General features: G+C 34.6%; 1 non-coding gene across 1 annotated transcript; it reads right to left on the minus strand.

Annotated features, from left to right (window-relative positions):
* Positions 1-1228: 1228 nt before the first annotated feature.
* Positions 1229-1389, minus strand: LOC129228748 (U1 spliceosomal RNA). The gene has a single exon (XR_008580942.1). It is a non-coding gene; the product is annotated as a U1 spliceosomal RNA (small nuclear RNA).
* Positions 1390-13855: the final 12466 nt, after the last annotated feature.

The following is a 13855-nucleotide window of genomic DNA, read 5'->3' on the forward strand; positions in this document are numbered from 1 at the left end:
TTATTACAACTTCTAACGAAAAAAGGCATGGGAACAAACGAGTATTGTTTCCAAAGGCGCGTATTTTACATTCTCTCTAGTTAAAAATTAAAACAAAAGACTGCGTAGCTGATTGCCCACCTGTAAAACTTTTAGTCACTATTTCCTACAACAGACAGCGCTGCAGGTATTTTAAACAACCAAGAAACTGAATCAGCGATAGCATCAGTCCACGGTTGCCCGATTTGGCTATATTTGCCGATTTGGCTATTTTTGATCACGAGGGGAAAAAACTTCTCGGGCAGAGAGTTAAGTAATGAATTATTTAAATGTTTATCATTTTGAAATTCCTGCAGAAGCTACAAGATTTATAGGATCTTCTAAGGTCCCAAAAAGAGAAAAGAGAAATTATTAAAAAATCATATGCTGATAACGCCCCCCCCCCCCGACAGGAAAGATCCGTTTTAATTTTAGTAAATCTGACAAAAATCTATACCTTTGCTACTCAATGCTTTGAAAAGTGAAAACACGGTCTCTATACCCTCATATCCATCTTTAGAATCTCTTTTTCTTTTTTTTTGCACTGAAGGATATACTTTCTGCTTCGCCCTTATAACTCGGGTACGAGTGTCTGCATTTCTCATCGCTATTTGTGAAATTTTAACTTTGCATTTTAATAATTTTACCGCCACGATTAAGCAGCACAGTTGGAAAAAAAAATCTGGGAGAAAATTAACGTTTTTCACAGAATGTAAGATTTTTAAACTGAAAATTAATTTTCGAACAAGTATCAAAGAAAAAAAAAAAAATAATTCATGAACATTCCTCCAAATTAAAAGATGAAAAAGTGATATGTCACTTCAAATGTGTCTTGATCGCGTTCCGGTTGAATAGGACATTATTGGCAAGCGATCAACTGCTGTCAATTCCGGAAGGGGGTTGAAAATCGTGAAATTTTTTAGCTATATTCATTAAAAAGAAAAATTTGTTTTGATCAGTGAAATATGATATCGGCTTGGAAAACATTACGTAAAAATGGGTTTGACTCCGCCGCCCCCACCAAAGTAAGGGTATGCAGAGAATTTTCTAATCACCCCTCCTTCCGGGACCCTTACGTAATTAATGAATGTCCCGTAACGTGCTGACACATGTATTTTGTTATTTCTAGATAAATGTTGGTAAATTACACACAAAGCTGTCTCAAATTACCTATTTACATTCAGCAAGTTTCTATTTTTGTTTTATAGATGAGGGACAGCGCGAACGCAGTCCCAACTACCAAAAATTACGCACCCCAAGCAACCGCAATTTGCGGATGTGGCGAGCGTCAACCCTCCGAAGTGCAATGAAGGGCCTCTGCTCGGGGGAGCCTCCTCGTTGATCAAGGCATCCCCAGTGCCAGGTAAGTATGATCGAGATAATCACAAAAAAGTATATATATTGCTCCTTGAAAAGAATAACCTGGTTACTATATTTTATTTAGTTATCACAGTGTTGTTCTTTGCTACAGACAAAGACTCAAAGAGACTGGAATGAAAAAAACCCGTATAAAACCGTATCTTTGAATCAGTAAGTTTTGCTTATCGAAAAGTAAATTGAACCTTAGCCAGAAATTGTTTCCAACCAAAATAGTAACATTAAACTCTAATGAGTTTCATAAAGCTGTCAATAGATGGCGCAAAACGTCTTCTGCTCCGTGAGAGAGAAAACGACTTTGAATTTGAAGAATTTATTACATCTCCAAATTAAAGGAAGATAAATATTCTGAAAATTAATTTGGTCGATCATTAAGTGTCCTTCAAACCGAGAACAGCACGAACGCAGTCCCGTCTCACCAAAATTGTCATTTGTGCTGATTCCATCACAGACCAAGCCTAGAGCCTTAACCAAGCCTGACTTCGGATTTATGCGATGTTTAGCATTTTCTAAGGTGCTTGGAGTGTTTGATTATAGACCAAATCTTATCGTTCTAGGGATTGTGGGTTGGTTGAACGGTAAATCAGTGAAAGGTATCTCTTCCAGCCCTGTCTCAAACGTTTCTGACATCTTTGAGATTATACCTATTTCTTTTCTTCAGCTTCTGTCCGAGTTCTGTTTTTGCCCTTAGTCGCACTTATCGATCACAAATTCCCGTTTCTCGAACGACTTCTCTCATGGAACCTCAAGGAAAGGATTTCATTGAACTCACTTTTGGATGGCCTGACGATTAACGGAAATATTCACAATTCATTTTTGTAAACTTCCTGGACAGCAACTATTATTTCCAAGCTACTTGAAACGGCATATTGCATAAAATATTGTTTACTGAGGCACGGCAAGCAAACAAGCTGTCATTCTCCTTGATAAAACATTAAAATAGCAGGTCTTTTGCTTAAAATTGTACGAAAAGCAAAAAACAATAGTTAAACTAGAAGATATATTTTAAACTATTTTCTAATAAAGTGAGAGACAAAAACAAAAGACACTCTCTAAAAATATATAATTTAGTTCAATTTGATGATGCAAACTTAGTCCTTGTTTTTGCCGCACCCTGTATATCCAGGTATTTGACACACTTTTATATTTTTTTCCCCACACATTATCCTTGTTGGGGTACAGCGCTTTGGTCACCAAAGTCGGTATAGATTCCCCCCCCCCCTCCCCGAACATCAATACGGAAGTCTTTTGGAACAACAGAACTTTGAAGTTGGGGATTTTCTGGAACTTCGAAATCTGTGTCCTCCTTCAGAAATTGTGTACAATATGATGTCTTTGTCATTTTCTTAAATAAAATAATCCGTGTTGAAATCTTCAGATGATTCCATTCATACTTGCACTTGGGTAGCCAGCATGTGTCTTTTGAAATTGGTAATATAGCTCAGGTTTTAGATCTTCAAAGTTTCTATTTTTAATTCTCTGTAACATATTTTTTACAACCTCTGTAATTTTACTTCAGTGTCCTGATAAAAGATTTCCAGTAGATTTTCACGTACTTTAAAATATTTTAAGTGTACAGTAAAACCTGTAAAGTTGATCACCCTTTTAAGTTGACAGTTTTTTTCATACACGGAATTAGCCCTTATCATATAGATAAATCAACCTCTGTAAGTTGACTACTAAAACAGTGCACTGCTGGTGGTCAATTTACACAGGTTTCACTGTAGTTGATGTAAAAAAAAGTAATCAATAAAAACTCCGTATAAATTTTAAACCTTTTTTTTTTTCAAATATAAATACAATAGTGACGACCAGCAACAGGCTCCCAGTCCAACTAGGTGGGTCCAAATCAATCCATCGAGCAAAAAACAATGCTTCAAAAATTGGCGACAGGGAGGCCAAAATTGGTCTCTAAGATCTTCTCAGATGGAAGCAGCTGAAGAAGTTGACGAGAAGTAAATGGTCAAGGAGGGGAAGTTTGACAAGTAAAAAAAAGTTAAATGCATTTCAGGGGATGGGGGATTCATATCACAGATTTATTTATTTATTTATTTTTTGAGAGTAGCAGCGAAAATTCGAGAAAAAGAATGACTTAGGGAGGGTGATTCAGGTAAAAATCGATACCTTCAAGGAGGGGGAGGTCCCGAAGGTCCTTTCCTTCAGAAGAAACTAGAAACATCCACAAAAAGAATGGTCAAGAGAAATTTGGCCTGGTAAAAAAAAAAAAAAATCTTCAAACATTCCTGGGGAGAACTGGCTTCTAAGATCCCCTCCTTTGGAGGTATCTACAGAGAAAGATACAAAAGGATGAGTGACAGAAGCTGTTTTTACTTTCTCCTATATCTAATATATAAAAGAAAGTATTGGATTCGTGCAAATTTTCGACGGATTCAAACGTTTTGAGGTGTGTTGAGTCCCTTTCCACCATTTTTGGAAAATGTCTGTCTGCATGTGTGTCCTGTATGTGTGTGACCAGTTTTTTGTGGTCGCTCTACAGCAAAAACTACCGCATGAAATCAAACGGAATGTGGTACACATATGTGCCCCTATGTGAACTTGAGCCCATTGGTTTTTGGCGTGAATTCCTCCAAGGGGGGTGAAGCAATGGGACGTTTTTTGAGTTATGCTTGCCTGCTATTCCCCAAGAAGTAACTGGCGGAATAAAACAAAATTTGGTCCATATGTTGCCCCTAACAGGTACAGGTGCTGATTCAATTTTGGTGTCAATAGCTCAAACGGGGGTTGAGCTATAGAATGTCAATTGTGACTGCTGTATCTCAAGAAATAATGAACGGAATCAAACAAAAATTTATCGACAAGTAGCCCATAAAGGTTATAAGAGCTGATTCTATTTTGGCGTCAATAGCTAAAAAAGGGGTGGCACAATTGAAAGTTCTTTGTTTTCCATTGTGAGTGCCGTGTCTCAAAAAGTAATGCTACGTTCTGGATGAAATTTGGAATAAATGTCAATCCATATGTAAACAGGCGTTGGTTCAATTTTGGCGCCAATTGCTCCATGGGGGGCTGATTTTTTTTTTGTGTGAATAAAAATAGCTTTATAATTGCAACAATAAGAATGATTAATTGTTATTTATAAACTGTCGTCTGCGTAACTCGCGTGATTTTAATTGTTGGAAAATGACAAGAAAATCGCGATGGTTTCAACTTTTTAACTGTGGCCATCTTGTGTTTATTAACAAATAAATGCTTGTAATTATTTTAAGCAAGGCTTTTAAAATAATTTTATATTTTCATTCTTCGCTTTGTTTTTGAGATAAATCGGGAATTGGGATGGTCGTTAAGTTTTGGCATGTGTACTTTTTGTTTTTATTGGGAATATTGCTACCTCGTCAAGCATGGGGAGGGATCATAATTATACCAAAGATATAGAAGAAAGTTTCGTGACGGCCACAACATATCAGTTTTTTTTTGTACAGATCAATTAAAAAAAAACCTTTACGTTTTTTAAGGGGGTGGGGAACGGTCCGGAAGACTATCTCATTTATCAGTGCTCTTGCCCAACCATCAAACTCTAGTTTTTCAACAAAAGAATTAAAAAAATTTTCATTATAAAAAGCACAATTTAATAAACAAAGTATTAATTAAAACTGTCCAAAACATGCTTCAAAAAAAAAAAAATGTTCATAAACAATAATGTTTCAAATACAAAACAGTCACATTATTATGGCATCAATTCACGTACACGAAAAATACATAAAATATTTTCAAATAAAATGAAACTAAGCCGTTTTTTCAAAGAACGTATGAAGGTCACTACATTGCCTTACGCACATACAATTGGAATTCTCACCCCACAAGTTTTATTACATATCCGGCAGGTTGAGGACCTATGCATCAAAAATTCTACAAACTAAAAGCGTAGAGTATTCGTGTATATCCATAATTCAAATAACATGTTCATTTCCAGAATAAGTCGCCTTTAAACTTTCCAAACCGATGAAGCATTGATATTTTTTGGCAAATCATTCATGCACAAATTTTTGTTCAGTACACTTCCAAACTCATCCAGAAATATAGCATTAATTAAAAAAAAAAATGAAGCCGAAGAGATTTCTTTTTGGTTTAAAAGATTTACAGAAAATTTTAATGCAATAAAAACACAATTGGTACGGTGCTGGTACCTATTTTTTCAAAGTTTTTTTTCTTACTGAAATTAAAAAAATATACTTAAGTATATTTTGTTTCACTTAACTAGTTGTTCTCTGTCAACACAAAACATAAAACAATCATAAGACTTCAGTGTATTTCAACTCTTACGTAAGTTTACAAAATCGATGGCTTGATCTCCCATCACATTTTGAAAGCAGGAATTATATGCAATTATGCTAGCAAGACTAGCATTACTGCATGTAATACAACCCAAATTCAAAAAAAAAGCAAAAGAATATCAGAACTGTTTGAACGAAACTTGGCCCTGAGTCGGGAAAAATGAACGCATGCACACACAAATTAAAAAGACTAAAACTCGTTATTCATGAATGGGTAAATCAATTTAAACAACTTTTCAGGTACTATTATTTTAACAATTTATATGTCATTAACACATTGGAAAAATAGATAGATTTTTTTATGGGTCCAAAAACTAGAATAATCTATTCATTCAATGTAAATTCTAAAAAGTAGCGAAAATATTTGCATACCTGTTACCCTATAGTTTGTCACAAATATGGAGCATGGCACCCGGATAATTTTACGGTCTTTTAGATGCCTTTTATTGCTCAAAATGAGTCGTTAAGGTGATAAATAGGAAAAAACGAAGTCATCTATTGTATCATTTCTTAAAGTTAGAAAAAAAAAAAACTATTGAACACAATCCAAATGAACGTTTTACAATCTATGGTATATAAGATTTCACAGGAATACAGAAGGAATGACCAACTAAAAAGTAACTGAAGTAAACGAGGTAGAAAATTTGTAACACCCAAATTAAAGTAAATCGCCCAAAATAATTGTTGAAAAAATGCTTCTTATGTCCATAAGTGTTGAAAAGAATGTACGGTTATCTTGTCCACGCCAACTACACTTAGACGGTTGCATAAACTGCAGTTTTAATTGCGGATCTACGAAGTAAGACCAAAGATAAACAAAGAAGCAGAAACGTGCACTACTCTCCTGGAGCAAAGAGAAGCTCAAACAGGGGCAACAAGGTTGGAAAAGTATTATACTCAGTGATGAATCATTTTTTGAAATATCTGAACAAAAAAATGTATTCGGGTTTGACGTTTAGAAAGAAAAGCCTATGCGAAATCTTGTGCAAGACGTTCTCTCCAGTTTGACACATCCTTCTTGGTTTGTGGGTGCACGAGGGCTGCTGGAATTGAGAAGTTATGTATATATCTTAAAATAAAACAGTGTGTGACTTCCGCTGTTTACCAATAATACTGCATGATACTTCATCTGAGGCACAGCAGTTACACATTTAGTGACACATTTTATTTTTCAGCAAGATTCTACTCCGTATCACATCTCTAAATCGACTTATAGATTTTAAACAGAAAGAGGAATTTCGGTATTAAACTGGTCAAGCAACTGTACCAATCTCAATACAATCAAGAATTTGTGGTACCGTCAAATCTAAAGAAAGTGGTGTAAGGCAGACAATCAAGAACATAATATTATAACACAGCTTTGCTAGGATGAACTTTTATATGAGGCAGTAAGAAGCAAAGGGATGTAAGTGGACATTTTAAAGTTTTCAGAAAAACGCATTTAAAGATAATGTTTTTGGTAGGCTTTCATTGAAAAGTTTTTCTAGATCACGCTGTATAACAGAACCTACCATGGCTACTAGTACTATCTCTTGCCCTAGTACAGATGAGAGGTTCATCTACCATTTGTACTGGTTATTTCCAAATTTTGAATTTTGTCACTTACATCCCTTTGCTTCTCACTGCCTTATATGTTCATTTATATCCTTTTTGTCAGGGCCGGATTTGGAAGTCTGGAGGTCCCGGGGCTACAAAGGAGTGGAGGCCCCTAATCAGGGTTCGAAAAGATCATCATATTTTTGAAAATATCCGATACTTCGATATATATCCGAATATTTTGATACATATATGTATATATCCTATATTTTCGACCCGTGAAAGTTAGGATATTTTTAATAATTTTTATTGTGGGGGCCCCTTTGTTGTGGAGGCCCCGGGGCACTAGCCCTGCCTGCCTTCCCCTAAATCCGGCCCTGCTTTTTGTAAAAAAATGAATCTCCACAAATATCACACGGAAATTTTTTCTTTGTTATGGCTTCTCATTTGCTGTTTTTCGCAGGAACACAGCCTGGATGTGAATCTTCAAGTGATTTTGCAGATCCTCAACAAACACAGCCGCTTTTGCACAAACCTCACACGACTGATGATGTCTGTCACCACGAGGACCCCTGTGTGTCTTTAGATGCACACTTCCACTAACTGCATTTGAACAATACTCACAGGAGGCCATGCTGTTACTGATGTGGATTGTTTTTAAATGCCAAAACAAAGATGAAATTTTGAAAAACTTTCTGGGACAAAAATTGCACAACCAAATTTTTTCGTTATCGTGGGTTTCCGAGTGTTGTGTTAGTCGACTGTTTTGACTAAAAGACATTGTACAGTATTCGCAAGAAAATGGTTTTTCTCCAGTGTGTATTCTCAAATGTATTTTTAAAGATGAACTGCGGTGAAACTTCTTTGGACAAATATCACAAGAATATTTTTTTTCACCGTGAGTGCGCATGTGTTCCAGCAGACCTGAAGGAGTCATAAAGGTTTTAGAGCAAAGATCACAAGAGTGCGGTTTCTTGCCTGAATGGCATCTCATATGCCGTTTTAGATTTGCTGTAGCAATAAATGCCTTTGAGCAAATGTCGCAAGAATGCAGTTTTTCACGAGTGTGGCGCTTCAGGTGAGCACGCAAATATTGAGGAAGGGAAAAAGGCTTGCAACAAAAATTGCACAGAAAATTTCCTGCAGTAGATGGGACTTTTTCTTCAACGGGACTGTTTGCAGTCTCAGAAGAGTTTTTTTCGTGAATGGGTCTATTTCTAGTTTCAGAGAGTGGCATTGAACGAGGTTCACAAAAAAATATATTTGAACTGGCAGTGCATGAATGAGTCTTAAAAGCAGAGTCAGAATATATCCTTTTGCACGTGTGACACAAGTAAAATTTAGTGTTTGCATGAGTTTTAAAATGGGATTCTGCATCTGCGAGACTTAAAAACAGTTTTTGACAGATGGCGCAAGAATACATTACTGTTGTACAAACACCAGCTGAGAGCTCTATATTTTTGCAACTATTGTTTGAGACGCTCAATGCAGTCTCTTTTGTTGCACACACTTGTAGATCCATGTTGCACGGAACGGTCTTTTTGTTCCCTAACCCTAATGTAGGTTAGCTATACTTCGTGGAATATACTTGAGAATACAGAAAATATTCATTTTATCATTCATATAACCTAATTGCTAGTTTCTATCCACTCTCCACACATACAAAATCATTTTTCTTTCTTTCTTTTTATTTTCTTTTTTTGCATCAATTTTTCAATCCAAAAGCAGTTGCTGTATGTTTAGCAGTAAAAAAATAATTTTCTCCTTGTTTATCTAAACTAGTACCTAGAATTTACAGGTAAAATTGATTTTTAAAAAAAGGAAAATAAATTGCACCGCTAAACATATTTTTTTAAAAATACAGTATGTTTGAAAATAATTGATGGCTCAATGTCCTTAATACGAATAATTGCCTTCAATTTTACATCCATTGCGTGAACTTTATGACTCTTATTCTGCAAAACTGTTTGCTTTATACTTTCAAATTTCTTTTCTGTAACATCAATCATTTTAAAAAAATGTGTCCATGAAAACTTGAAAAGAATACTTTCTGAGGTGGTCAACACCCAAATCTTTAAACCAATCGAGTTCACTTCACCATGAAAACAAATCTTTTCACAATACTTTTAAAAGGCACCAAATGCAAACTTTAACTCAACTATGTATAACACAACAAATGTCTTCTTAAAACCCACGAATATGTTACTCATAGATTTTAATTTTTTCTCATAAGTTGCAGCACATACTGCTACGGAGAATATATGATCTATAACGGCTTTTTGTTTTGCAACGTTTGGTTAGACAGCAATTAGAACGTTCATATCTTTGGAACCAAAATTTTTAGTTCTTGAATACACAGGAACATTTCTTCAAGACATCCTGGAATAATCAGTTCTGATATCAGCACATGTAGAAGAGAGTTAATATCATACAATTTCCCCTGATATCTAAAATAAATGAAGAAAAATAATTAACCCCCATTTAAAAAAGTGAAGTAAATATGAAGGAAAATTTAAACAATGATTACCAACAGTCAATTGCAAACAATATTATTGATTAGGTTCTATGTCTGAATTTGAATAGGTATTAAAGAATTATTTCCATTTAAATATGATTCATTTACAAATGTTTGAGAATTTTATTTTGCACCTGAGTCTGGTGCTGAAATGCATTAGATACCATTCTGCTATCACTGTTTCTCAAGAAAAGTTTTACTCCCACGAAAGATTTGTTTTATCTTAATCGGAACACCAAGTATAAATTTATTATTATTATTAGAGGAAAAGGAGTAATTATGGACAGCGGACACCCTCTTTTGTTTTTGATTTAAAGTTTCTTTCAATTAAAAAAAATGGCAGGGAAAACAATGATTTTATTTCAAGAACAACGAATCACAAAAAGTCTCAGAAAAAATAGGGTGTGAATATGGGCCCTCTTCAAAAAATCTCCAAAAATAATTTAAAAACTAGATAAAACTATGAAAAATGGTTATCCTTTATTTATTATGCAAAAGATAAGAAAATAATTGCACAAATCGCAAAACATAACTGGCTCTTTAACCCACACCTCTCCCTGAATGTCTTCAGAGAACTTTCCATCTTGTAAGATGCAAGTTGCATTGCTTCAGATTTTTTTTTTTGTTTAAAAAAAAGATGTTATAATTATAGGTACCTTTTATATGGGGGTTCACCTAAGAAAGATGGCTATTATCATATGTAACGTAGAAGCGTGCATGACTAAAAAGGCATGACACCTTCCAACAGTAGCTCAAGATCCTCGCTTTCCGGATAGCACAGTGAAATCATTTTTAACTAAACATAAGAACATGAAAAGAACAAGATTTCTCATATCCCTTAAAAGTTTGCAGTTCAGAAAAAACACCAATTTGTTCAATAATCCACACTGCATCCAGCAGTTCGAAAAATAGTTTCAAACTGCTCTCTGCCATCTTATATTAGTAAATGTATATATATACAGTCCTCACACAGAGCAGTTTTAAGTACCTCCCCTAGCCACTAGAGAAGGGTGCTCATACAGTTGGCTCTCTGTTAAACTACGCTCTATTTAACGACTTTCTCTATTTAACGACGACTTTTCACGGTCCCAGATGGTCCACTATAGTGTTAAAAGCATTCTACTTAAGGACACTTTCTACTTAAGGACGCTTTCTACTTAAGGACAATTTTTTGTGCTCCCTTGAAAGTCGTTAAACAGAGAACCAACTGTATTTACACTTGGGCCCACTTTTACACCTTTTCCTCTATTATTATGAAACTAGAGAAGACCGTTATAATGCACAACTTGGGACCAGAGCTTTTGCTTTATACAGGATTTTGCATTATACAAATACAATACAATGCAAAATTGAGGACCAGCAACAGGCTCTGGGCCCAGCTAGACTGGTCCTAGTCAATTTACAATCCCCAGTGAAGATCAATGGCCCTCTTAAAACTATCTACTCCCTTGCTCATTACCACCTCTTCCGGTAAGCTGTTCCAAGGTTCCAAACCTTTGAACAACTTTTATATAGATCATTTCAAATTTTGAAACTAATATTCAGAATATATCTGTATATTTCCATTTCAGAATAAGTTTTAACTGCGATCCGTATTAAAGCACTAATTATACAATGTAATATTCAAAAAGTATGTTTCACAATCAAAATAAAGTAAATTATCCTGCAGTTCTCTTATCTTTATGGTTTGCATAACAGCAGCATTTTCAAGAGTGAACTGGTATTTTTTTTTAAACTGTGAGTTCTAATTTTCATTTAAAACCTTTGAATTGAGTTAGAAAGATGAAAACTTTAATTTACCAAACAAATTTTATGTTTGCAAGGCAGAACAACGGGCTTTTTTTTAACTGCAAAACTTATTGTTTACATATGAAAAGTTGTGCGGTTTACAGAGAATTGTGTTACATAGGTCAGCATTATAAAGGTATTCTACTGTTTAAAACACATACACCAGAAGACACTAACATTATTTTTATATTTTTTAAGAAAAGTCATGAGACACCGCGGCTCTTTTTTGCAATAAAAATCCTGGAAACTTATTAATAATTGAGCTGTTTAGTTCTTTAAAAGTTGAAGCGTTCACTCTTCACAATGCAAAAAAAATTGAGAAAGCTGATAAAGATGAAAGTTTTGTACATGGAAGTTACAGGTCACCCACATTATTTTATTTTAATACAGTATACTCCCGATTATCTTTGTGCGGATTATCCATGCATCATTTCGTAATCACACTTTTCTAAAGCTTCGATGATGTTATCAATAATATTGATAACATCATTGAGGAAGTTAAAGAAATCGAAGGCTTCGAATCAGTTGACGCTGAAAATGTCGAAGAGTGGTTTAAAAGCGACGAATGTGAATCAGAATTTCAATGTCTAACTGACGAAAATATCATTGAACTTGTTACTGAATCAAACGCAAGTGATGATACCGAAAACGAAGATGAAGAACATGAAGAAAATACAATTTCACATTCTACTGCTCTACAATCTGTGGAACATTTATTGGATTACATGAGCGAAAGAAGTTACGATTACGGAGAAATAATTACAGTAAGAAAAATTCGTACGGACATACGCAATAATTTAAACAAACAAAGAAAACAAAAATATATCGCTGATTTTTTTTAAGCAATATATTTCGAAGAAACGTTCCTGGTTTGTGTGAGTATATACATAGTTTTTTCTAATTTCCCCTTAAATAGTTACCCTGCATATTCCTTAAATGATTTTTCGCATTATCCGTGCTATGCCGCCCGGTGGTTAGCACGGATAATCGGGAGTATACTGTAGATGGCTAAAAATATATCAATAACACAATTTAATACACAGTTTACATGTCAATAGACTAGACTTGAAAACAAAGCTTTTGACTACTATATTTAGTATAAGAAAACTGAGTTTTAGAAAAATATATTTTCCAAAGTCGTACAATGTTTGAGACATTTAACATTTCATTACCCTTGGTTAAGATTATACTTGTTTGCAATGTTTCTTGGTGATGAATCAATACCAGGGACATGTTCCCATCAATTTTTCTAAGGGTAAGGGTTCTCAGTAATCCATTATGCACAATGTGTGTATGCAATCATATAAATAATATCAAAAAAATGTTTCAGATTTTACAGCATATATGCCCTAAATATAGAGTATTGTACCCTATGGGAACACCCTGAAGAAAAACCAAGCAACAAATAAAATGTCACACTTACTAACTACCTACCAAGCAAATTACTGGAGATCGCCCACTGAACTCTTTTTAGGTTGGGGCATTTTATTTAAATGGATGTACGACTCCACGCTGCATCCCTCGTAGCATTGAATAGTTAACCAATTACAGAAATTATGACAAAAAAAAAAAAAAAAAATTACACATGCATGGGTTTAAAAAACTAATCTGATTTCAAAACAGGGTTGGCAAAATAAGAAATAACAACGTCATTTAGCAAAGGTAGCAGATTACTGCAGCAACATGTTTTAGCGTTACAAGGAACGCCTTTTTCAATGCAAAAGAAATGAGCTTATGGATGAAATTTCATCCATACCCCAGAGTTATTAAAACCAACTGGGTTTTTATAACAAAAACAGTATGGGAGTGTTGTTTCTGTATTTTTCAAGAGGAAAAATTTAGAAACTAAAATAATTTCAACATGAATAAAGGACAGATTTGGGCCCTTTCACAGTATTTTGGACAAATGTAGAGTCCGTAACATGACTTCTTTTTTTTTGCCATTAACTATTTAAATTACTGTTTGATTTGCAAATTATTTGAGTTTATGTGTTGGTAGGACAAACCCCAAAATAAAATAATGTGCTAATCAAATAGTTAATTAAACAAATTAGGGCAAAAAAAGTCATGTTACGAACTCTACATTAATGTCCAAAATACCGTGAAATGACCCATTTATTGATCGTATTTTTGCAATTGTCATACCAGCTGTGCAGTAACAAAATAACCACCAACGGTGAGGCAGGTTCTGGGTTCCAGATTCACCAACATTCAAACTGCAATTTTCCCAGTTTCAAATTGACAAAAATACCTTCCCAAAATTCGTCACCAACTCTCCGACTAACAGGACAAAGGTAGGAAAGAATGCTTTACTTATTTCATTTTGTCTTGC

This window comes from Uloborus diversus, chromosome 8 (assembly GCF_026930045.1).
Source record: "Uloborus diversus isolate 005 chromosome 8, Udiv.v.3.1, whole genome shotgun sequence".
Taxonomy (NCBI): domain Eukaryota; kingdom Metazoa; phylum Arthropoda; class Arachnida; order Araneae; family Uloboridae; genus Uloborus; species Uloborus diversus.